The 23,140-nt window shown below is 32.1% G+C and overlaps 1 protein-coding gene and 1 long non-coding RNA gene across 2 annotated transcripts in view; one reads left to right on the top strand and one right to left on the bottom strand.

Moving 5' to 3' along the window:
- LOC139502486 (serine/threonine-protein phosphatase 6 regulatory ankyrin repeat subunit B-like) overlaps positions 1 to 23,140 on the bottom strand; it is a 512,428-nt gene that overhangs the window by 227,940 nt on the left and 261,348 nt on the right. The window lies entirely within an intron of this gene.
- LOC139502489 (uncharacterized) lies at positions 10,966 to 16,878 on the top strand. The gene is made up of 3 exons (XR_011658861.1): positions 10,966 to 11,034; positions 16,009 to 16,171; positions 16,719 to 16,878. It is a non-coding gene; the product is annotated as an uncharacterized lncRNA (long non-coding RNA).

The raw sequence follows: 23,140 nt of genomic DNA, 5'->3' as shown, positions 1-23,140 counted from the left end.
CTTTCCCAAAGAAATCGTACAGTATCTCGAGGTTACTTTCAACAATTTGAGTTTATGAATTCTTTTTAAAACCTGGTTTCTCAATGACATTAACATAATAGTTATTGAAAACTGGTCATTATCGTGATATATGGACAGCCCGTAGGACAATAATATTGACTTGAACAGCCATAATGATCTCGCATTCGATATAGCTAGAAAACTAGCACGGTTGCTAGGGACTTTTTCTGCACTAATGGATTTGTCTTTAATTTTTTAATAGATTTTGATTTAAAAAAAAAACTCTTTGGACCCTCCTCAAGTAAAAATATATATATGATTTTCCCTATATATCCTTTGTATTTTTGGCGAACCGATACATGCTTATGATGTCAACAGCTGGTATCTGAAAAACGAACACGGGTACATTTTTTTTTATTTTATAAGCTGGTGTATGTTAACAAGCAAAATCTACATGTAAAATGTAAACAAAATCTTTGGAGAAATTAATTAAGTACACTTCGTTTTAACTTTTGTTTTGTAGGTTTGGTATGCTTATCTTCAACCGAAATAATGAATACATAAACTATTTTCTGCATATTCAGCAATAATTATGTAGGTAGAAAATTCATAAGAAGTAGTGGATTCGTAAACGATAATCAACGAGCGGCTTTAGTCGCGAGTTGATTATCGTTTTCGAATCCAGTATTTCTTATCAATTTCTAGCTTAACCCATTTCTAGTAAAACGACTATCTGTTTCATGATCTGACAATGAATCAACGGTATTTCATGAAAATAATTTCGTATTTTGTCTTTTTTATTCTCTGATAGCTGGAATCGATTAGATCCACACGGTTCACATTTATATTTAAATTAATATAAGTTAAATTTAACTTAAATGTGTTATTATCTACCCTTTTATTACCAGATTTTATATTTGTCAATAATTATTTCATTCTATGTTTAATCATTACAAATGATTTATATTAATTAGATTATAGTATTTATAATCCATTCAAAAAGACATATAATTGATATACAAAATTTTTAAAATCTTTTTTTGAAAGTTAAAAAAAATTAATTTACATATATAGTATTTAGCAACCAAATATAATCGAGTTAATGTCGTCAATATCTCCAAATGGATTGAGTTTACAACACACAGTCAAAATGATTATAACATTTTATATCTAAGTGAAAATGTCAAAGTAACACCATTTATCTAGACAACAGTTGATGATAAGATAGATACAATGATTAGTCTTATTTGAAATATTATACATAAATTTTGTGTAAACTGGTCCCCTTTCACTATCTTTTGATTACTGTAACGTTATTACAGTTGGCATCCATCGACAACCAGTTAATGAACTAGTATTAATTGTGGTACTCATTCTGAAACCCAATCAGAATTGCTCTTCCTACAAATGTACAATATATAAAGTATGTCAATTTTGCAAAGTATCATGTAAGCTGTTCATAGCCATGATCGTCTATTCGTTGGCATGGTAAGAAATAATTGTGATGTTAACAGTGCCAAGTTCAAGCCTAGTATCCGAAATGATTTTTTTTGTAATGTTTTTCTCTACTTAAATAATGTTTTTAATCTTACTTACTTGACTTAATCCTCTTCGTTCCTTGTGGAACATAGGGCTGCTACAGTCGCTTTCCATCTTACTCTATTTTGGGCTATCCTTTTTGCTTCGGTCCAGGTATATCCAATTTCATCCAGCTCTTTGTGCCTTGATCTTCTCCAGCTGTGAAATGGTCTTCCCGGTCTCTGATGTCCTTGGGGATTCCATTCTAATGCCTGTCTAGTGATGGTACCTACAGGTTTCCTCAAAGTATGCCCAATCCATTGCCAAGTTCTCCTCTTTAGCTGTTTAGTTGCTGGTTCCTGGTTGGTTCTTTCCCATAGGCATTTGTTACTAATGGGTTCTGGCCACCAAAATTTGCAAATTTGGCGCAGGCATTTGTTGATAAAAACCTGGATTTGATGTTGTACCCCTGCTGTAAGTCTCCAGGTCTCTGCACCATAAAAAAGGACTGATTTGACATTTGTGTTAGAAATACGAATTTTGGTGTTTTCTGTGAATGCTGTTGATTTCCAAACTGGCTTCAGCATAGCAAAGGCTTGTCGAGCTTTACTTATTCTTGTCCTGATGTCTGCATCTGTCCCACCAGTTCTATCCATGATGCTTCCTAAATAAGTAAACTGATCTACTTCTTCAATATTTTCTCCTTCAATTGACACTGTTCCTCCTTTTCTGGTCTTTACTTTCATAATTTTTGTCTTCTTGATGTTGATTTTTAGCCCTAGTTTCTTTCCTGTTTCATGGAGTTCGGTGGTTTTGTCTCTCATGTCTTTCAAACGGTGAGATAACAGAGCCAGATCATCTGCAAAATCTAGGTCTTCTAGCCTTTGTGCGAAGTTCCACTGTATACTTCTTGGTGTAGCGTCTAGTGCTTGCTTTGTTACCCAGTCTATAGCTATCAAGAATAGTGTAGGGGAGAGTAGGCAGCCTTGTTTCACACCAGTATTTACATGGAAAGGATTGGTGAATGATGATTCATGTATCACCTGTACTGTGTAATCCTCATACAACGCCTTGATCATGTTCACAATTTTTGTTGGTATACCATAATGCCTTAGCAGTTGCCACAGCCCTTCTCTGTTGACACTATCGAATGCCCTTTCAAAATCGACAAAGTTGATGTAGAGGGATGATTGCCATTCTACCGATTGTTCAATGATGGTACGTAGTGTTGATATTTGGTCAGTGCAGCTTCTGTTTGATCTGAAACCTGCTTGTTCGTCTCTCAGTACCTGATCAATTGCATCTTTAATTCGGCTGAGTATAATTCTGCACAGTATTTTACTAGCTACTGATAGAAGTGTTATGCCTCTCCAATTCTCACATAGCCCTAAATCACCTTTCTTTGGCAGCTTCACTAACAAACCCTTTAACCATTCTGTTGGTATCTTTTCTTCCTGCCAGATCTTATTCAGGAGTTTGTACATGTATTCGATTATGTCATTGCCTCCAGATTTGAAAACTTCAGGTGGTATTTCATCTATGCCTGCAGATTTTCCATTTTTTAGTGATTTGATGGCCTTTTTCACTTCATATTTCTTGATGTTATCTATTTTGATATTCAAATCTACCCCAGCTGGCTCTACTATTACTGGTTGGTCTGGTTCTGGTCTATTCAGGACATTGACAAAGTATTCATTCCATCTTTCCATCTGTTCATTAAGATTGGTTAGGACTTTTCCATCTTTATCCTTTACTGGTTTAGACTTAGCTGTTTTACGTCTACTAAGGGTTTTGGTGATATTGTACAAGGTTTTGATGTCGCCCTTATATGCAGCAAATTCTGCTTCAGTTGCTAGATCATTTACATAATCTCTCTTGTCTTTCCTACAACATTTTTTCACTTCTTTGTTGAGAAACTGGTGTTTATTTTGTGCTTCTTGTTTCTTAGCCCTTGTTCTTGCATTGTTTAAATTTTCCTTCATTTTCCTCCTCTCTTCTACTTTATCCCACGTTCCATGTGACATCCAATCTTTCTTTTTGTTAGTTTTTCTACCAAGTACATCTTCACACACTTCCTTGATGATATCTCTTCCCACTTCCCATTCGTTATTTATGTCCAGGTCTGGCCCATCTTTAAGTACTTCAAATCTGTTTCTGAGCTCGATTTGGAATTGATCTTTGAGATGTAGGTCTTTCAGCTTCTCCACATTATACTTAATACGTTTTTGTTCTACTTTGGTCCCTTTTGCAAGTTTTAATTTTACTTTGGCTATGATAAGTTGGTGGTCTGAGCTGACATCTGCTCCTCTCATAACTCCAACGTCTTGTAGTGAGCTTCTCCATCTCTGACTTATCATGATGTGGTCAATCTGATTTTTTGTTTTTCCATCAGGTGATTCCCATGTCTCTTTGTGTATGTTCTTATGTGGAAATAAACTGCCTCCTATCACAAGCTCATTCATCTCACAGAATTCAACTAGCTTTTCTCCATTCTCATTTATTTCTCCTAGACCATGTTTTCCTAGTGTTTTCTCTCTGTCCTTGTTCTCTTTTCCAATCTTAGCATTCATATCACCCATGACTATTTTGATGTCTCTTTTGGGGATGTTGTCCCAAACATGTTGTAGTTGTTTTTAATCTTAGAGGTATCTTTATTTCATTTTTACTATAAAGTGACGATTTTGTTTCTAGTTTTACCATCAAAGAAGTAGTTTTACAGTCGTAGCTTATCACTCTTTATTCACATTAGAGTAAGTTAAATGTTGATGTAAATAATCAAACAAAGAAAAACTAAGTGATCATGGTATGATATCATTTTAATACTAAAACCAAAAGTAAGCATTTGCTATGATGAAAAGGGAAAGGCCTTGTACGTTAAAAGTGATAAGTGTAATGTGTACATGGATGTTTATTTTATCAAGGAATTGTACTAATAAAGTAATATTTACAGTTTCTTGATTTTACAATCACCTGTGTATATATTTTATTAGATAACAAAAAAGACTGAAATACAGTTTTTTTTACATGCATTGACAGATATAAGATATAAGATTGATATCTAATTATAAATCTATATCAGTACTCGTGGTCTAGTGGTACCATGCATAGACTACAGACTTATCTGAAGAAAATACGCGCGAGTTCGAACCTTTCATTAGTCACTCGTTTTTGAGAAGATAACATATCGTAAGTTAAAAGTTTAAAGCTATAATATAAGTTATTTTAAGTTAACATGGTGGTCAATGGATTCTTGAAACATAATCCACTATTAGAATAATAGACTGACGTCAGAGAAATGGGTTAACATTAAATCTTTAACCGTTCCCGTGTAAACGTAGTCAGCTGTTTCATTTTTTTTCTAGAATGAACCCTTCCTAAGTCTGTGGATTAAATGTACTTTTGTAATTTGTAAACGCCTAAATTTGAATTCAAACATCTCCATTGAAGTATATTATAAGTTACTGAAATCAACTTACAAACGATACATCTGGTTTAACAATGGGTTGCAATTCCGACATCTAATTCATATAAACAAATTAACATAGTAAAAAAAACTATACAAATCAGTTAAACGGACACACATGGCTGGTACCTTTGTAATCGTATAGTATAAGTTTGTAGATGCGATATTTAAATCATTGAGCTGTAGGGTCAGGTTAGAAGTAAAAAGTTGTCGGTATAGGGTCGAATGTTGTTTTATTTTCATGTTGTCTCTATTCTTTATTAAAATCGGGAACGGGTGTTATCCAAATTGATTATAGATTGCACTTCTGAATATTTTGAATGTGTATACGTAGAAACATTTGCAACTCAATAGGATCAAACATTGAGGTCGGCTTAAATTTGACTCCATAAAATACAAGACTCTTTAGATTAGATATATGAGTTGAATTTAATGTATGTTTCATTTACTTACACATTACATCTTAAAATAAACAATCACGAGACTAAATCTAAATAAAGCTGACAAAACCATTCAGTATGTATTTCCGTATTGACTGGCTGATGTAAAATTGATTTTATGGTTAATCTGAATCAACCAATTTTAAGGATGTCGTCAAAGCAAATATTAAAATTGTTTATAAGGGTTTATATATTTTAGATACGTGCATTTTCAAAAGTAATATTCAATCAACCGGGTTCAATCAACCATTTCCAAGTCAGAATATGATAGTTATTTCCATTCGTTTGACATGATTTAGCTTTTGATTTTTCCATATGATTAAGGACTTTCCGTTCTGAATTTTCCTCGGAGTTCGGTATTTTGGGGATTTTACTTTCTACTTATCTATGGTTTGCGATTGTTACAGGTGTTGACAGAGAAAACTTTGCTATTTCAGATAATAAAGTTATCTACGTTATACAGTACAGGTGTAACTAACGGCCGAAGTACATCCAGTTTGCAATATGAATTGTTTATATCATTTTAAAATAAAGGAATGCCAATCCGGTTCACGAGCTGTGTAATTTCAACAAACAATTTTGCGACATCTCACAATTTAGTTAAAACAGTATACACTAACAATACGCAAAGTAGTAATGCCCATGTATAGAGTATGTCAATCTTGATTTCCATTATAATTTATGATTGCAATATACATTTGTGACACAGTTTAATCTTTCTATAAATAATTTAATTTTGTCAAAAGCTAAAAATTCACAGTTCAAATATTCATACCACAACTATTTATATGTACAAACATTTAAAAGCAACTTGTTTTTTTTTCGTTTTAATAACTCATTTTAAACCTTAATTGTCACCCTTATTGGAATTCATGTTGAACCATCTTATTCGTGTTATTGATGGTGACCATATTTTCAGTGTTGTTGAATCCAAATAATGAACTTTTTAAATTAAAATTAAATCGGCAATATTGTCCAAAGAAACAAAACAAGTGTTGACTGTATCACAATCATTTATGGGGATGTTGGTTATAGAGCCACGTAAATGTAATTACAAAGCTTAATCTTGAAGATTATCAATTAATTAAGTAGACAAATATCTTTATTGTGGTTTTAGAAATGAATTGAAACATAAGTATTATGTATTGGTATAAAGTATCAACAATTATGGTCAATAATCTAACTATTCCTTATTCCTACTTTGGCATTGCATTAGGCTTAGCCTTTCCAAACTACTAATGAAGTCTTTAGAATTAAAATTTTGGAAGTGTTTTGGTTGATATATTTGTCGAGAAAATTTTGATTAATGTATTTGTTGAATATTGCTTTGAACAATTCTTTAATGACTGCAAGATCGCTTATATCTATATTCGTGTCTGGTGTCTTTCTTTGATATGTCATGTTTGTTCAGATGTCGTGAGGTAACCTTTCAATCCGGTTGTTACAGTGTGTGCTGTAACATGATGTTCCAGATTAGATGAGTATTGATTCTTTGCAAATATGTTAAATATATTGAATCATATTGTTGTATGGTATATTGCCAAAAACCCAATCTAGCTGTCTACGGACTAAAATAAATGCATCGTTATAAAAAATTATGTACCTTTGTTTAGTCAATAGACAGCTAGTTTGTTTTGATGCAATATATCATACAACAAGGTTCTTTATTTTGATGTTGAAATGTTGAATATCATGTGCAAATCAACATAAAAAAGTAATTGTTGAACAATGAGATTCGTAGATCTATGCGATATCAAACCATTTAAAACCTTAGTACGTGGACCTTTGTCTTTTAAATAGGCTGAATTACAAATACTCGGATTTTTTTGCCTTTTCTACTGTGCCTTGTTCATTCGTGAAATTTGAAGAAAATAGATTCTTGTAAAGTTGATCGATAGAAGTTAAACATTATGCTGTTAGAAAATAAAAAAAAATAAACAAGAACTTTTCAATGGCAAAGAAAAAGAAAGTTTTAGATATTGAAATGTATAAAAACGTTGCATCGCTGCATTATATGATTTGAACAACTAAAATATAGTAAACATGTATTGTTAGTATGTATTTAGAGATTAGATACACACATTTGAATCCATTCATTCAGTTATCTATTAACTTGTGATAAATACTCTTTATGATAGTTTTGTCAAGTGCTTTATCTGATATTCGCTGTGCATAATTTGGGGGCGGATAAATGATTGATGAATCGACTTTGCGTTATATGAAGTATACTAACATAAAGGTAGGTGCATTTTAATGTCAGCTTTAAAGTTGAACCATTTAAATAACATACTACAAATACTCATACTGGTGTTTTTACATAGGCCAGTAAATGGCTTTTAGACGATGTTCTGTTCCTGTATTTAACATACCTAAATCTTTCTTTGGCTATTGATATTATATTCAATTTGAATTGTACTTCATATCATAATAAAAGGCCGAAGTAATGAAACATTTCATTTATGAGATATTGTTGGGTCAAAAGCAAAAACAACTTTTTCCTTTTCTACTTCACCTTTTCTCATGATCAGTATTCTTCAAATTATCAAATGCATGCCATAACAACAAAGCGTATTTAAATTACAAAATGGAGCACCTGATATCACAACTTTGTTTATTTTTGTTTAGCTGGCTCTTACATTCGGTTTAAAACCTTCATTTTGTACATAACGAAATACGTGCGCCAAGACAGGAAAATGTCATAATAAAATAGAAGATGTGGTATGATTGTTAATGATACAACTCTCCTCGATAGACCAGATGATACAGAAACTAACCAGCATAGGTCAGCATACGGCCTTCAAAAATGAGCAAAGCTCTTACCGCAGAGTCAGCTATTTAAGGCACTGAAATGGCAAAAGTATAAAATATTTCAAACGAGAAAACTAACGGCAAAATTAATGTACAAAAATGAACGAAAAACAAATATGGAACACATCAAGAAACGATAAACACTAAATTGCACGCTCCTGATTTAGAACAGGCTCATACATACAGAATATTACGGGGTTATACATGTGAGCGGGATCCCATTTATCCCCCTAACCTGGGACAGTAGTTTAACAGTACAACATAAGAACGAACTATAGCAATCAGTTAAAAAGGCTTATCACCTATCTTTTATCATACCACATCTTTTTTTTTATATTAACTCATTTGTTTTCCGTTCGTTACGTTGGGCTTTTGATTTTTCTTTTTGATGAGGGACTTTCCTTTTTGGAATGTTCCTTGCAGTTTTGTAGAATCAAATATTTTGGTACAATAGCAAAAACAAAAGATGATACTAAAGGGAGTAATCGTAAATCCAACATAGTTTTGAACAGACGATAACCTGGCAGAAATTATTAACGACTTGATATCAACGTTTTTGCAAAGAATATGTAAGTTATCTAGCACTATCCTTTAACTCTACGTTTCGCTATATATATGATGTTCTTTCACTAAATAATTCAAAATTTGGTGACTATGTGGAACGCATCTATCCAATCGAGCTAGTGATAAAGGATACTACAGATACAGTTAAGTCGGCCTCATATCTTGACTTACATCTAGAAATTGACAATGAGGGTCGGTTGAAAACAAAACTTTACGACAAAAGAGATGATTTCAGCTTTCCAATTGTGAACTTTCCATTTCTAAGTAGCAACATTCCAGCAGCACCTGCATACGGGGTATATATCTCCCAATTGATACGATATTCCCGTGCTTGCATTTTCTATCATGATTTTCTTGATAGAGGGTTGCTGCTCACAAGGAAGCTATTAAACCAAGAGTTCCAAATGGTGAAGTTGAAATCATCCCTTCGTAAATTTTACGGACGCCATCACGAGTTGGTTGACCGTTATGGAATAACCGTATCACAAATGATATCGGATATGTTCCTTACGTCGTAACTACAATCCCCTTCCCTTTCCTGAATGTGACCTACCGAATTAGACTATTTACCGGATTTGTTATCACATAAGCAACACGACGGGTGCCGCATGTGGAGCAGGATCTGCTTACCCTTCCGGAGCACCTGAGATCACCCCTAGTTTTTGGTGGGGTTCGTGTTGTTTATTCTTTAGTTTTCTATGTTGTGTCATGTGTACTATTGTTTTTCTGTTTGTCTTTTTCATTTTTAGCCATGACGTTGTCAGTTTGTTTTAGATTTATGAGTTTGACTGTCCCTTTGGTATCTTTCGTCCCTCTAATATCTAAGCATGAGTCATTAGCACTTTTAACATGGGTAATTGCTAAAATATTTCGTCAAATTGTCGATTTTTATCTCCACCATGTCAACTCACGACTTAAGAATTATTGGCAACTTGTTTAAAGTCGAGATGATTTCTATCATTTGTTGTGATGTTGTCGTGTTGTTGAGATAATTAGGTCGACTTGTTGTGATGATAATCTTGGCAAGTCGACATAACATGTGTATAAGCTGTTTTCACACAAAACGTTCGTTTCCTACAAAGTGTACCAACTTTCAAGCCTCGTAACTTTTTGGTTTTTACCATGGAGATGTGTATGTTAACCTCTTCTTTAAAAACTGGAAACAATCAGACACAATCGACCCTCACGCGTATGGTTGTTTTGGCTGGTTTCTATTCATCAATAGCAGTCGACCGTTTTATATTTGTGTAAACCTTAAGTAACGTTGACATATCAACCGGTATATATTATTGTTTGTTTTTTTGTCTTTAAGATGATAGTATTACATCTAATAAATTCTTATCATCAACGAAGTTAAATAACAAAATTGAAGTTCAGATCTAGTTTCTTACAGTAATTGATAGACTGAAGACTTTGTTCAGGCTACAAGCATAAAATAATGGTGCATTTAGTAATTGTCGGAAGCATTTCGTTTAATTCTTTGCAAAAGTGTATCTCATACAGGTATTTAAATGTTGTAAATTTTTTTTTATCTTCTACATATGCCATTTTGTATCTGTTTTGACTTAATTAATAGCGAAGTAATGCGAACCTTAACCTTTCAAACTGATTATTATTATTTTCAACGGAACTCACAAAATAGAACATACGATAAAGGTTTAATAACATTTATGGCTAATGTCTAATTGCGAACCTGTGACCGAAATACATATAATTCATTCCACGAAAACTAGAAACAATTAATTGCAAGGGTATTAGTTGGGGGGTTGAAATGGTAGTAACTGTTTGTTTGTTATTTCTACATTGGCGAAATGTATAGGAACAGGGTTGTGATGTCATTTCACATGATTAACGAACTGTATTTTTGCACCTGTTTCAACATGTTCAAGTCAAAAGTTATTCTTGTATGATTTTGATTTTTAGTTCATTTGTTTGTTGTTTTAGTTTAGTATGATGTTCATTCCACATTTTACTTGTTGTGGGGTTTTCTCACGGTGTTGAAAACTTTTCTACTCTTGTTGTTTCTTTGACACATTCCTCATTTCCAGTCTCTATTTTACGACTTCATTACCACGTGTATGTTTTCTTTTAAATATTTCTCGACTGTTGTATTCACATTTTTATATATATATATATATATATATATATATATATATTTATTACATATTTTCTAGATGAGGTTTCTTCTTGAATGTCAAGTTTATGAGACATACAGCAATGTTGTTTAGATTCTTGATTTTGGTAAGTATCACTGTAAAAAAAAAACTATACCAAAATATATTGTATCCTAAATCTTGGATGCCAATAGTGTATCTAAAGAAATATACAATTGGAAATGAATTTTAATCCAGGGCTTTTATAGGGTGGCAGGGTTTCCGCTGGCAGTCGCCATTTTCGCAATTTGCGAAAAAATAATAATTGTGGCGATAAAAATTCGTCATTTGCGAAAGAATTTGGCGAAAGAAATATATAAACCGATTTATTTTCCTCCATCTTGTTTATTTACTTTTTTTCGAGTTTCTCAGACATTACCCGATCAGACAATACTCGGAATTCAGCTTGACCTCATTAAGATTTAGACAGAAAATCAATAATCAGCTGATTGCATTTTATAGCTATCGACAACAAAGGACTAATTAATAAAGGTGTTGATTGAATTGTTTCACAAAATGATATGGTCAAATGGCTTCCGCTATAAATGTCACATACAGAATTTATTTACATCTTTGCGACGCACGTGTTTGAAGCAAACTTTTGACATCTCTTCCTTTAAAGATAGTTATGAAAAGAAAGCTGTTGTTGTGACGAAAATTGTTCAAAAGCAAGAAAAATCTCCGATTTAAAACTTTAATTCTTTTATCCTTTGACTTTTATAAAGTCGTTTGAGTGACACATGCACGTGTTTCAAGCATAGTTGTACGTCTCAACTTTTTCATTTACGATGGTCAAGAAAAAAAAACTGTCGTTATGAAAAAATCTATCCAAAAGGCTGGGAACAACCTCTCGAGTGAGAGTAACCCTTCAATGTAATGACTACACATGAAATGAGGGATCAATTTCATGTGATAAAAGCTTTTGTTTTGTTGTAAAAATTACTTCTTAGTACAAAAGGGCACAACAGGAAAAATATATTTATGTTACTTGGCGAAAAAAATAATAAAGTGGCGAAAAATATATTGTTTTGGCGAAAGAGGTGGCGAAAAAAATAATTGACCCAGGGGAAACCCTGTAGGGTGGGATATAAGTTTGTAAGAACTTTACATTTTCGTAATCATTATTGATACATATGTTTCAATAATTGTTTGTTCGTTAAAAGCTGCAATCTCTTGTAGAAATCTGAGTAGTAAATCTAAGCTTTGACATAAAGTGTTTAATATCATTTAGGAGATTCACATTTGTATTTCATATTTCAAATGCCGGTTTTGCTTCAATGGTGTGCGTATGCAAACATACACTCGTTTGATAAACAAAGGTTATGATGTTTATGTGGATGACTTCTTTATTGTGCAGTGATATCTATTTCAACTTTTTAAGACGTTTATTTTAAAGAAGTATTAAGGTGAGAGGTACGTAAATGAACGCCTCTAGCGGAAAACGGGAAAATCGGGGTTTGTTGCTATGGGAGTTATCTCCCGTACACCAGAAAAAATATTTTCAAGATGTCGGAATATATTCCTCTTCGTCGGAATAATGGTCAATTTGGTGGAAGAGTAGTGAATGCATCTCATCAAAATATAGCTAAAATTAAAGAATGTAAAATGAAATATCTTGTAACATTCAAACATTGCTTTCCTCCCATGAAAATGAAAGAAACTTGGCATGTCGTGATGGCCGAAGAGCGACTGAGTTGGGTTTACTGTCCTTTACTAATACTAGCTGACCAACTTAAAGCTTGCATATAAACTATGTTTCTACAAAACTGTTTAAAGTACATAGAATGGATCTCGGAACTGTTTTGTTTCTACCTTGGGGTAACTTTCCATACATGAACTTAATATATGCCGGTAATCGGCAAAGATCAGAGACTTAACAAATCGGGAATGTTGATATGTGACGTGAAAACGAAATGTAGTATATATTGATAAGAATATCATAAACACGTACATGCATTACACACGTAAACTCCCACAATAACAAATTGAAGCTTACACTATATATTGTCATTTTATTTATTGACATTCCATAGCAAACTTTGTCACGGGCATTCATTTGCATTCAAAGAAATGATTTTTCCCAAAACAACTGTCAACGTGAGTGAAAACGGCTAGGACGTATTCAATCCTCGACACAAAAAAAAGGTTAAATAATACTAATATTTTTTAATTTGATATTCCTGTTATAACTGTTATATAACCATTTTCTCATATAAATATAAACATAAATCTTTCTTTACAGGGCTTTCTTTCACGTCCGCGATATGGTCTATAAATAGAATTTGAAAATGAAAGTACTAGTGCTATTTTAAAACAAATAATTTATAGTAAAAAAAATATTGAAAAGCAAATGAGTTTAATTGCTTTCTGTGTGAAATAAAATTTGTAAAATATAATGTCGGAAATTACTTCAGACGGGTAAGCAAGAGAAAGTGACAATAAACTTAAACGAGAATCGTAATGACTAATGGTGATGGGGCCTTCCGCATGAACAAACGGGAGCTCCGAAGTAAAACTGTCTTTCAAAATGAACGAAAATTTAAAAGAAATGAATACACGTTGCTTTTCAGTCAATTTGAATTGAATGGAACATTGTGAATTACAAGCTTCCAGCATGAGAAAGCGGCAGGGAAAAATATAGATCCGCTGATTGAAAATTACGGCTTTACCGCCACTTCAAAAATAAAATAATTAGCAAAGTATATATATTATACTGAAGATATAGAAATTTCTGCTTGTGTCAATCGATTCATTTTAAATTGCGCAAAATTTCGGAATTACAGTTATTTCGATTTCAGTTGATACTGTTTATATACATGTGCAAATGCTGCTATAAAAATTTAGAATTAGAGTTTTTATTTTTGCTTTACGTATTTCTTCTCAATTTTCGCAAAACTTGCAAAAAATTCTAAAGTACTAACAGGAATAGTGTTGGCATAAATTACAAGGTCCTAAAGCTGTTGGCGATTTCCAATCTCTGCAACATCTAATACATACGTTAAAATCCCTCGAAGACAGTTCTTCAAAATCACACGCAGCATTTCTATTCAGTACATTGTTAGCTTGATCATTACAGCTAACAAAATCTAGATTGGATACATTTATCTGAACGTCATATAAAGTGTGTTCAAAGTCTATGTTGAACAATTTATAACAACACATAGCTGAGTGGGGGATAGAGCAGATTGGTATCCCGAGAAAACATTGTCAACCGCGGCGAAGCCGAATAACTAAAAAACCAAATGATAAATAAGTTGGAATTTATATACATTTGTTTTTAGATATTTACATCTATGCACTGTCCGCACTATAATAACGGAACAAAACCAACGATGGAGAAAAAAGTAGGGATAATATGCAACAAACTTTTAAATATTCTTTTTGTTGATCTTTTGCCTATAACTTACATTTATTCCACATCTCCTTTCATGTCATGTTAAACACACTCCTTAAGTTTGCAAATGACCAGTACTATTTGGATCGAAGTATGTGTTTATGTTGAGTTCTCTTGTCATTGAACCATAATTTTATATATTTTATATGCATAACCTCCTGCAACTATTGGAGGATTATAAGTTAAATGTTGTGATTTTTTTACTTAACACTTGTCCGTCTGTCCGTCCGTCGTACCGTCCAAAATTTGTTTCCGCTCTCTAACTTTAGTTTGCCTCAACTAAATGTTAGAAGACTTATACACAATGCTGATTACTAAAGAAAATCACATATCTAGTTTAAATTTTGGTGGCGTCACTTTTAAAGTTTTTTAGTAATATCACTTTATTACATAATATGCAAGCGGGCGCATCTGTGTCCCATGGACACATTTCCCCATTTATTTACTATTGTTTGTCTTTTGGCCGTTTTTCGTTTTTTCACAATACATTGTCAGTATGTTTTCGGCTTATAAGTTTCACTTTCTCGTTGCGCGGTATATTTCGCCTTCAATATTGTGAAGCAGCAATATCGTGGTCGAATATGTGAACATTGAATGTATCTCGTCATTCGGAGAATCTATTTTAATGATAGATCTTTTATCGTTTCTGTTCAATACGTTTATAAAAATATGTCCTTAAACATTGTGTTTTTAATCTTTTCAGAAAATGTGTTATAAACACTTAGGACCTCGTATAATCACTGAAAAAAACAATAATAGGTAATCAATACTTTTTCCAGGCAGGATAATATGCTCTATAGCGCATTTGAATAGCCAAACAAATTATAATGAGACAGTCGTTGTCTTTACAACTTGGCTGAAATAGCCTTGACGTTGCGTAATCCTTTCGGCGACGTCATGATTTTTCTCTCTTTTCCCGTCAACAACACCCTTTCAACGGCTGATATATGAAAAAGGAGTTCGGTTACCCCATGACAATTATATATCAAAAGAAAGGAAAATAGTACCTTAAAAACATTTGATTTTTATAGAAAAATCGTAGGATTGGTTTAAACTGCAGCATAAATAAAGCTTGAAATTTCTTATTTTTGGTTCAAATTTGACGTTATGTGTATGTACTTTATGTTGTTTCATTACCATTTTCAAATGCCCGGAACTCGGAAATTAGATCGGTGACCAACTTAAATTTTTCTATTTTTCATTATCTTTCAATAAGTTCTACGTGCATACAATTTCTTTTAAAAATCACAGGACAAGCCATTTACGTACCTGTTACCTTAACATGAATTTCATAATGACATTTTCATGGTTTTCTGTTTACTGCAAGTGACTGTATTATTTAATGATTTAAATGATGTATTTGTTCTTGTATGCAATTTAAATTGTACACATCCATTGAAAATGCATTGACACTTGTTTTCTGTTATTGTGACTTTCCGAAAATGTTAGATACATGTTTGGTAGTGGTAAATTATGAATTGTAAGTTAATTCTACTTATAAAATGAACAACCGTATACTTATTTTTAACATGAGAAGTTTTGTGCTCGACACATTTTATGCTAGTAATTAGATTGTATCCCATGCTTCAGAAAGTAATGCAGTTATAGTATATGTTAATCAGTAGATAATCATCCACATGTAGTAAAACAGCAGACTATATATTTCAGATTCACGTGTGTGCGGCCTTCCCATTAAAATGTCCTGAACCAGCGCAGTGGTCACTCCGTGCAAGCAGTCATTGTCCAGATTCGTCTAAGTATTTTTGCCTGAAGAATGATCTTATAAACGGATATTCTGAAAACTGCACAGTATTCGATTTTCTACAACCAGGTAACTTCAAAATAAGGAAATATGATATGAATGCAAATTTAATCATAACCCACCAGATATCACATGGCGGGGTCATACACATACTGTATAGACAAATATAATATCAAAACCCCGATACGACAATATATATATCCTAGCGCCTATTTTCACCCTAATCTGGTACGTAAATGTGACACAATCACCATAACTATAAAACTGAAGAGGCATCTCATTAGATCGTCAAAAATAACTGACAAAAAAAAACATACAGTATCGTTAGTCCATTATGAATTAAGAAGAACCCATTTTATATATTTAAAATCACATCAACATCAACATATACAAGGTAAACACACATTAAAATCAATGTATGTATATATATCAAAAAAAAATTGCAGCGAAAAACAAGTTTTCTTTAAATAAATCATATCTTTCCAATTAATAGTTTTGTTAAAAAAACAAACTTTATTGGATCATTCAATCATATAGATATGTTTTACATGTTTTATATTGATTTTTCTGACCTACTGTCTTGAAGGACAATTTTGAAATGAGATATTTGTTACAGGTAGAAAACATGTTCTTCGTGGAGGATTAGATGCTGATGTATGTTCGTCAAAGCGCTACCAGCCATGGCCAATAAACTTTTACACAAATGTCAGTACCAAATGTATCTTTGTAAAGTCTACATGTAATGAAGAAGGACAAGTGATCTATGATAAAGGAAACCGTAATATTGATGTTACCTGCAGATGTGACTACACGAGAGGTTATGATTTCATTGTCAAAACTCTTAATCCATGTTTTTGTGTACCATCAAAGGAAGACTGTTCATGTTACCTTAAGAAATGTACAAAATCAACTGACATGTTATCACCAGGTAATTACCTTTTCAATATGAACTTAATCTGTTTATTCTTTGAATACATGTCATAGATTTTTCTTTAAATATCTTACAAAAAACCTTTTTAAATAGTTCGATAAATTTAATATTTGGTATTTCGGCATACAAAGTCCAGACCAAATGATCATGTCATCTTTCGAAAACATGTTGCCTTCTTGTGTTGTACTTATCTACAGAAATGACCCCTGTCTTCACTATTGCAAGGAGACTGTTATGCAATTGAATGTCTAGTTCGATTCATTCAATGATACTAGTTACAATTTATGATAATGACATCATTATTTATTTAAATTTGATAGTGAATGCCATTATTTAACCACTTAAATCGGATTGAACTATGTTAGGTTGATTTCTGACTCGATCAATTAGGAGTATTCTTATTTTTTACAGATTATACATGCATTCGTGATGACGAGAAAATAACTGTTTCTGAATGTAAACCAATTCTCTACCAAAGGTAAAAAACAAATAATATCCCAAAAAACTTCACGGTCAGTTTAAATGTTTATGACAATAAAAGAGAGAGAGATAGAGAGAATATAGCAAGAGGGCATTATAAAGTCCTATGAAATCATACAATACCATGACAAAAAAAGCCAAAGGACAAACATGAAATAAAAAACAATAATTTGATCCACATAAACACTACACAAACACATGGATTAAACGCAGGAGCTCCAAAAGGGCAAGCAAATCTTGCTGTACATAAACACTCATTGCGTTGTCCAAGCAAGTACAAAACTAGTAAGAAGTCGTTTTTTGTAATTCCACAATCGAGAAAATGGGAACGGAATAGCGCTAACAAGTAGAAATATCAATAGTCTTATGACACACAGCTGTTCAATAACTGAATAAATGCATGTTGTTGTATAAAAAAGAAAAGTGTTATGCGTATATCACAATTTGACGAAATGAAATTTCGTAACGCTGAATCGGCAACTGTCAAATTTGTTGGGAACGGTATTACGTTTACTGACACTCCACATGTGAACATATTTCACAACACCTTCCTTCAAATCAGTAGCATCTGTTCAAAATAAGAGACAAAAGCCCTTTGATAACGAATCAACAGGCATACATATCCTTCGCATACAGGTACCAAAAAAAAGCAGAAGAAAACATTTGGTTTGAACGAAAAGCTCTTTGAACAGTATAAAGTTAAATTATATGAACATGATGAATACACATAACATTGGTTCGAATAGAAATGTTTTTCTGTTCTGTTTTTATTTATTTTTTTGTATCTGCTTTTCGTTGTTGCTATATCTTTGCTTCCGGATTAAAGCTGCTAGATGTATGTTCTGAAGTATGTTGCTTTTGTTGCAACTGTAAAAGAAATATGTCATTATTGCAAGCATTGTCTTGTTTTGAAATGCCCAATTAAAATATAAGGCAATACAATCAATTCCTACAACAACAGTTTACCAGTAGACAACCTTTTACATATGTTGTATTTTTTAAATACTTGGAATACTGACTGATTATAAAAACAACTGATCAAAAATAAATATATGCAAGTGTTCGTTCGTTACATACCGGTTGTCGTGATGCTTATCAATAACATTTCTTATTTAACCATTTCAAAAACACTAACCGAACTATAAGTATTATTATTTTCCGTCCATACTCAATATAACGCCTTGTTCCGTGAAGTAGATAACTATATATACCAAAAGTGTGACAGGGGTAGTTCTTTTCAATACTTCACAAAGAGGACTGGTCTTGCCTTATTATTTATTCTACGTGTATCATCTTAGTATTTTTAATATTCTACTCTCCATTTTCATCACTACTCAATTAACGTAGATTCGAAAATATTATGGTTCTTGATTTTTTTTTTATTAAATCTGATATGAGAATTGCAATAAATATTTTTTAACCGATTGGGGCTTGTTATTGAGTATATCCAGCATTCCTGGAGCGCCTGCATACGGAGTATATATCTCCCAATTAACACGACATTATGTCTTATTATGATTTCTTGATAGAAAGTTGCTCTCACAAGAAAGCTACTGAACCTTTAATTCCAACTGGTGAAGTTGAAATCATCCCTTTATTAATTTTACTTTTTTCGGATGGGTTTTTGTCTAATCTTTTGTTTTCTATGTTTTGTTTTTTGTACTATCATTTGTCTGTTTGTCTTTTCCTTTTTAGCCATGGCGTTGTCAGCTTATTTTCCTAGAGTCTGAATGTTCCTCTGGTATCTTTCATCCCTCTTTCATTGCCAACTTTCATGAATGATTGGCGGTTCCAACTCGAAAGTAGATGTGACATGCATTTGAAGAACATTGATCTAAGGTGTAGATATTTTCGTGATAATATCTGCTAGGTTAAAAACTTACGTTAAAAATGCACAAAATTACACATTTACAATTGTACACCGTTAGATAATTGTCGACTTCTTCGATACATAATTAAACTAATATCCTCTATAATAGAACTATACCTGCTAATATCTGCACTGCAAATTAAACTATCAAATTGGTTTATCAATTGTTAATATTTCTGTCGGGATTTTAATTCATTGTAAAGTGGTATCTGTGTCTTTCACCATCTTGAAAAAAAAAGACCGAAAACCTTTTGTCCAGACATTCATCAATTTAGAAAAATTGGATGCAGGAATGCAAAAACTATTTTGAATTTTCATTTAAAAGAATAAAGTTTCCTTTTAGAATTTTCCTCGTAGTTAAGTATTTTTGTGATGTTTCTTTTTAAAAGATATTAACTTATATTTACAAGTGTAGATTATTTTTTTGCTTGATTTTTTTTTTTTTTTTTTTTTGGTTTACTTTATTGGCATTTTAAAGAGACGGTTATTCTTATCCATATGGAATTTTCTATTTAGTATTTTAGCTGTAAAAGCATACGGTGACCTTACATGCCTTATCTTTTCTTATGATATTCTATAAGCATTTTCTGTAAGCTTTTTTCTCGTAATTTATTTTACAATTCTATCATTTAGTTTAGCTTTGAATCACATAATGATGTTTTTTCATGTATAATCCATACAAAATGGGTCATTTTGACATAACCTGAAGCTTGAGAAAATACTAGTGATATTTGAGAGTTGTTATCCGTTCATTTTGGTGTGTTTGAGCTTATGGTTTTGCCATTTGATTAGGAAAATTTCGTTATAAAGTTTCCTCGGAGTTCAGTATTTTTGTGATTTTTCTTTTTCGGTAACCTATCATTTTTATAATATTTTTGAACATTTATCAATATATACTATGTGATGGCAACATGAACATATTTTATCATTTTTCATTTATATTCCCATACCTTGACTTGTATAAATAACTGTAACTGTATTTCATAATAATAATGCTAAACCAGAACAGTTTGTCAATTGAATTACATTTGCATCATTTATATATCTCCTTACTTTGTTTATTCAGTGTTGCCGTTTCAAATTTACAATTGAACTAGATCAGATATCCCAAATATATTTTCCTTTAAATTTTCCGCTTGAAAAACTAGATAAACTTGAACAATGAAATTCCGAAATTAAATATACCTGAATTCAAAATGCATTCTATAGAGTCATAAACAAAATCTTTTAAATGATTGCAAAAAGAAAACACAAAATGTTGTGCAAATTGCAGTTGAAGCAACCTTTATTGGGGGTACACCGACCGTGCAAGGGCTGTATAGCCAGTCAAGGTCGTTAAAAACTTACATTTGTTGTTTAAAACCCTTAGTATTTCGAATAATTTCATTTTAATATACATTATTTTTGGCTTACACCTACCAAAAACCTATGAGGAGCCCCAAAAATGCCCAAATATATTTTATGATATTCCATGTCGACACAAAATGCTGTGTTTCCACATGGGACGAAACCACCACAAGAAGTGGTATTGACCCATTGGTTGTGAAAACTCACCAAGAGGCACGACTTGTCTTCATACGCCCGAAATAAAAAGGAGGAAGGCAATAATCAAATTAAAGAGCATTGCTTCAACCAACTCCTTGCACCATGAAAAGGGATATTAGTTCAACATGCAAGTACAAATGTATTAATTGCTACGATATAAAATATATTCATATATTTCAGGAGTCGCTTAGCTGTAAATACAAGTAGCACAGAAAATATTTCAACAACACGAATTTTGTCATATGAAGGTACGCATTAGACGTAATGTTAGTTATAAACTTTTAAACCTAAAATATGTTTAATTATATTTTAGTTTCATAGAACTCGTATTGAGAAGTACAATTCGATAGATAGCGCATAAATACAGCACGCATTTCTCTACTTTTTTATGAAATAATATTTTTTGTGTTCCCCTTTAAACGCTTGACATAATATAAAATGGTTTATTGTAATAACTATGATTAATATTTTATATGATTTTCAAACCATCCCAGATGTCATGTAGAGAGTAATGAATTATCAGAATAAACACTATTTGATTGAACAAACTACACAAGCACCATAAACATTTGAATAACAATGGAGCGTGCTCTATAATTTAATAAGTAAGATAACTGGAAAATTTATGATATATAAAAAAGAAGATGTGGTATAATTTCCAATAAGACAACTGTCCACAAGAGACCAAAAAGACACAAACATGAATAAATATAGGTCACGGTACGGCCTTCAACAATGAGCAAAGCCCATACCGCACAGTCAGCTATAAAAGCCCCGATATGACCATGTAAAAAAATTCACACGAGAAAACTAACGGCCTTAGTTATATAAAAAAAAAATGAACAAAAAACAAATATGTAACAAATAAACAAGGACAACCCCTGAATTGCAGGCTCCTGACTTGGGACAGGCACATACATAAATAATGTGGCGGGGTTAAACATGTCTACACATGATATACATTGTAAAGAGAGCGTAAACAAACTATTGGCGAACTGATAAAAAAACATACTAGAAGAAGATAAATCGAAGATTGACACATATGCTGCCTCATTAATTAATACTCCATAACTTTAATAACACACTTTATATGCACATCAAAGGTCTTTTTATAGTCTATGCACCTCATATTTGAAAAAAAATGTATCAATGAAACTAATCCCTAAACGCACTTGACATACCCGACAAACAGCGAAACAGTCCTAAATGGCAGTTCTGTTAATCAAAGTCATAGATGAATCAAAGCTTAAATTTTACTGATTAATCTAGTGTGTGCAATCTATATTTATGTTCTAATTGTGTTATCGTTGTAAGACTGTATCAATACTTTTCTTACTTGAAATTAATTATTTGAATACAAAGATTCCTTCTTTCTTATTTTTATACGTTGCTAGTTTTTTTTCAATAATTGTATGCATAGTTTGTTCAATAATTAGTTTAACTTGATTTAATGAAAAAGCTGCGGTCATTTTTCAATGTTCTTTTATGAAAGAAAAACACACGATTGCGTGTACTGACAATAAATGCAAGCAATATTTTCCTCTTACAAACACATCAATCATGATGACCATCAAAACTTAGTTTTTTTTTTTTATTGTTTTCGTTTAAAGGCTTTGTATCGGGCTTTTATTCAAATATTATGATGTGTCTATTAAAATAGATATCCTGTGTCCTAAATAAAGGAAAATATATTTAAACTGCATTTTTGTCGATGTAAATTAACAATTACAACAAGGCACAATTGTTACACATACATAATTGACAAAACATTATCAACACATAGAAATACATAACGGCAACAAATGTATACATATCTTTGTCCATATAATGGAAGTTTATGTGACTGAAAAACAAATGAAAGGTTTAGTTAGCTATAAACAAGATTCAATCCACCCTTCGATACATAGGACAACGCCTGTACCGAATCAGGAATATTTCAGTTGTTATTCAGTCGTTAAATGTGTTTCAGCTATAGGTAGATTTTGCAACTTTATTATTATCTTTCTGTTTTGAATTTTATTAGATTCAGTTTTTTTTTTACCTTTATTAAATAGTCATACATTCGATTAAGCAGAAACAAATCTAGGTATCAGACTAAAACGAATGGAAATTTATCAACTGTATGAGGAAAACCGCGGAACAACAGATATACGGAACTACAGCTGTTAGAAAAGAAAACGCTAACAAACATAAAAACGGACTGTAGATAACA

Source organism: Mytilus edulis, chromosome 14, assembly GCF_963676685.1.
Source record: "Mytilus edulis chromosome 14, xbMytEdul2.2, whole genome shotgun sequence".
NCBI lineage: Eukaryota > Metazoa > Mollusca > Bivalvia > Mytilida > Mytilidae > Mytilus > Mytilus edulis.
This window is presented reverse-complemented; position numbering and strand designations above follow the sequence as displayed.